The sequence below is a fragment of the Triticum dicoccoides genome, chromosome 2B (genome assembly GCF_002162155.2).
Source record: "Triticum dicoccoides isolate Atlit2015 ecotype Zavitan chromosome 2B, WEW_v2.0, whole genome shotgun sequence".
NCBI classification, from domain to species: Eukaryota; Viridiplantae; Streptophyta; class Magnoliopsida; order Poales; family Poaceae; genus Triticum; species Triticum dicoccoides.
In genome coordinates this window covers 164,776,943-164,781,706 of record NC_041383.1, presented here as the reverse complement: position 1 = coordinate 164,781,706, position 4,764 = coordinate 164,776,943, and positions in this window count along the sequence as shown.

Below are 4,764 nucleotides of genomic sequence, written 5' to 3'. Positions count from 1 at the left end.
AAATTATTACTTGCCTCTCATGCCTAAAAAGTTTTTCAAAAAGAGAAGTGATTGGAAGGTCTTGCATTGAAGAAGTGAGGGTCGACCTTGAGCACTTGTGCTCATGCTCACGGAAACAATGTAGAATTTTTCATGGAAGTTTCTCTGTAAATAATTATCCCCTTGTATATATTCATTGTATTATAAAAATAATGTGCCAAGCTTGGTTTTAGGATGATTAGATTGCTTGTTTGCTTTGTGCAGAATAAAAACAGAAACTTTGGCTGTAGTGCATGAATTTAAATTTTTAACTGGAAAGTCAAATGGTTCTAATTATTTTTGCACATTACTTCTGTACAAATTTTTCAAATTGTCAAATTTAGTTTATAATTTTAGGAGTTACATAAGTTTGGCAAACTTCCAGATTACTACAGACTGTTCTGTTTTTAACAGATTCTGTTTTGCGTGTGTTGTTTGCTTATTTTGATGAATCTATGGCTAGTAAAATAGTTTATAATCCATAGATAAGTTGGAATACAGTAGGTTTAACACCAATATGAATAAAGAATGAGTTAATTACAGTACCTAAAGGTAGTGATTTGTTTTATTACACAAATGGATCTCACAAGTTTTTGTTAAAGTTTTGTGTGGATGAAGTGTCCGAAGGTCGAGGAGCTATCAATATGAGAAGAATAAAGAGAGGCAAGAGTTCAAGCTTGGGGATTCCCAAGGCACTCCAAGTAAACATTTCAAAGGATACTCAAGCATCTAAGCTTGGGGATGCCCCGGTTGGCATCCCATCTTTCTTCTTCAACAAATATCGGTATACCTCGGTTTTTGTTTTGTTCACATGATTTGTGTCCTTTGTGTTTTTTCTTTTTCCCAAGAACCATGCTAGCATGAGATAGCCCTTCATTGATTTATAGAATACTTCATGTGCTTCACTTAAATCTTTTAAGTATGATCTTATAGAATTGCTCTTTGTGCTTCACATATACATTTTGAGCTTGGATATTGGTTAGTTGTAGAATGCTCCATGAACTTCACTTATATCTTTTGGAGTATTAATAATATTATCATTTAAAGTGGGTTTGGAAGAGTGTCAACTTTAGGAATTAGTGATCCCACTATTTTGGAAGATATTGAATCTTAGTGTGATATTTATGAAAGTGGATTTGGAAGAGTGTCAACTTTAGTTAGTAATGACTCCACTATTTCGGAAGAGGTTCCAATTGAGTATGAGAACAAAGTTTTTATTCATGATGCCTCTGAAAATTATTATGAGGGAGGAATACATGCTTGTAGGAGTTGCAATAATATTAAGTTTCCTCCCTATGTGCTTAAAGTTTTGAAAGTTATGCTTGTTTTGCCTTCCTATGCTAGTTGATTGTTGTTCTTATAAATTGTGTACTCACAAAGCCCCTAGGCATAGGAAGTGTGTTAGATATAAATGTGCTAGTCATATTCTTCAAGATGCTCTCGTTGTGCTTTAATTCCTATCTTTTATGTGCGCAACATTGAAATCATCATGACTAGCTAAAAGGCATTAAAGAAAAACGCTTGTTGGGAGACAACCCAATATTACCCTTACTGTTTTCGTGTGTCTACATGATTAAGCTATTGTAGTAATCATGTTTTATAGCTTTTTTTCAATAAAGTGCCAAGTAAGACCTTTGGGAAGACTTGGGTGAAGGTTAAAGTGATCTTGCTGTAAAAAACAGAAACTTTGCGCTCACGAGAATAGATGTCATTGTTTTACAGAAGAGTGCTTTTGAGTTGATTATTTTTGCAGAAGATTAATAGACAAATTCCTCACGTCCACCAATTTATTTCATAATTTTTGGAGTAGCAGAAGTATGGTTATTGTTCAGATCATTAGAGACTGTTCTGTTTCTGACAGATTCTGTTTTCATTGCATAGTTTGCGTGTTTCTAGTTTCTATGAGTTATATTTCTCAATATAAATTGTAGAAATGATATGGTACAGTAGGCTTTGTGTGAGAATAATTATGAACCTTGTCTTTTACAGTACCCAAGTGCATGGTTTACTCTTTATCATACTAACCTATCTCACGAAGTTTGGATGAGTTTTGTGTGATTGAAGTTTTCAAGTTTTGGGCAAGATATCGATATGAGGAGAATAAGGAGTGGAAGGACCTTAAGCTTGGGGATGCCCGAGGCACCCCAAGGTAATATTCAAGGAAGACTCAAGCGCCTAAGCTTGGGGATGCCCCGGAAGGCATCCCCTCTTTCGTCTTCAAAACTATCGGTACACTTTACTTGGAGCTATATTTTTATTCGTCACATGATATGTGTTTTACTTGGAGCTTCATTTTCTTTTGTTAGTTTTAGCTGGATGTTATTTAGAATAGTGTTTTGCATCTTTATTTTCAATAAAAATTTCAAGGATAGCCTTTACCATGCTTATTTTGCTAGCATACATGTTGCTGTTTGAAAACAGAAAGTTTACTGCTGTTGCAAAAATTCCCTAGAAAAGTCAGAGCATGATAAAATGTTGAAACTTTTTTCATAATGAGCTCTGATAAATATACTACAGTGGGAATTTTCTCTCATAATTTTTGGAGTTAGGGAAGTATTGATACTCTTGCATTCTTTACAGGCTGTACTGTTTTGATAGATTGCTGTTATGTTTGCATTGTTTGCATATATTTGATTGTTTAATGATTCTATTTGAGGATAGGAGTATTAAATATGCAGAGACATTTAGTATGCAATGTTGAATAATAATTTTAGTGTTTTGTTATAGTAGAAAATGATAAGGTTTTGCATTGGTTTATACTAACCTATCTCACGAGTTCTTGTTGAGTTTGGTGTGGATGAAGCTTTCAATAAAAAGAGAAACCATGATATGAGAGGAATTAAGGAGATATAAAAGTGCAAGCTTGGGGATGCCGAAGGCACCCCAAGATAATATTCCAAGAAGTCTCAAGCATCTAAGCTTGGGGATGCCCCGTTAGGCATCCCACCTTTCTTCTTCAACAACTATCGGTTAGTATCGGTTGAGCCTAAGTTTTTGCTTCTTCACATGAGTTGTGCTATCCTTGCAATGTCATTTTATTTTGTTTTACTCGCTGTTTGAATAAAATCATTGGATCTGAATTATTGAATAAAAAAGGAGGAACCCTCCCATGGCTAGTTAATTATTTGACTACTCAGTGTCCTTCACTCATATCTTTTGGAGTAGTTTGTCATTTACTCTTGTGCTTCATGTATATCCTATGAGTAATTGGGGGAATGAATTGAATGTCATAAATCTGAATTTTTATATGTTTCATATGCTTATAACATGGTTAGTGATGACTTCACACATAGAAAGTATGAGGCATAAAAGTTGTTGAGAGTTGGCAAACGTAGTTTTGGTCATCGTTGCAATTAATAGGAAGTAATAAGGAAAGAGAGGTTCACATAAAAATATATTATCTTGGACATCTTTTATGATTGTGAAGCACTCATTAAGTTGACATGCTAAAAGAGTTGACGTTGGACAAGGAAGACAACATAATGGTTTATGTTTTCCGACATCTCAGTTAAAGTATATTGTCATTGACCTTCCAACCATGTTGAGCTTGCCTTTCCCCCTCATGCTAGCCAAATTCCTCGCACCAAGTAGAGATACTACTTGTGCTTCCAAATACCCTTAAAACCCAGTTTTGCCATAAGAGTCCACCATACCTACCTATGGATTGAGTAAGATCCTTTAAGTAAGTTGTCATCGGTGCAAGCAATAAAAATTGCTCTCTAAATATGTATGACTTATTAGTGCAGAGAAAATAAGCTTTGTACGAACTTGTTGTGGAAGTAATAAAAGCGTCAGACTGCATAATAAAGGTCCACATGCAAGGGGCAATATAAAGTGACGTTCTTTTGCATTAAGATTTTGTGCATCAACCCTAAACGCGCATGACAACCTCTGCTTCCCTCTGCAAAGGGCCTATCTTTTACTTTTTTTTTTACTTTATGCTTGAGTCGAGGTGATCCTCACCTTTCCCTTTTTCATTTTATCCTTTGGCAAGCTCCTCGTGTTTGAAAGATCATGATATATATATCCAATTGGATGTAAGTTAGCATGGGCTATTATTGTTGACATCACCTAAAGGTGAATACATTGGGAGGCAACACAATAAGCCCCTATCTTTCTCAGTGTCCGGCTAAAACTCCATAACCATAAGTATTGTGTGAGTGTTAGCAATTGTAGAAGACTATATGATAGTTGAGTATGTGAACTTGCTGAAAAGCTCTATTCTTGACTCTTTCTGATGTTATGATAAATTGCAATTGCTTCAATGACTGATATTATAGTTTGTTAGTTCTCAATGAAGTTTCTGAACCATGCTTGACATTGTAACTAGATTGTTACCTGGTCATGAAAAGTTTTATGAAATAAGCTACTATTATGACACATTTTGATGCTAGAAAAAGTGATTGGAATTTTCATTGATCAAACTTAAGCACTTACTAGCATTCCACATCAGAAATTATCTTTTTTATCATTTACCTACTCGAGGACGAGTATGGATTAAGCTTGGGGATGCCTGATACGTCTCCAACGTATCTATAATTTTTGATTGCTCCATGCTATATTATCTACTGTTTTGGGCAATATTGGGCTTTATTATCCACTTTTATATTATTTTTGGAACTAACCTATTAACCGGAGGCCCAGCCCAGATTTGCTGTTTTTTTGCCTATTTCAGTGTTTTGAAGAAAAGGAATATCAAACGGAGTCGAAACAGAACGAAATCAACTGGAGAAGTTATTTTTGGAA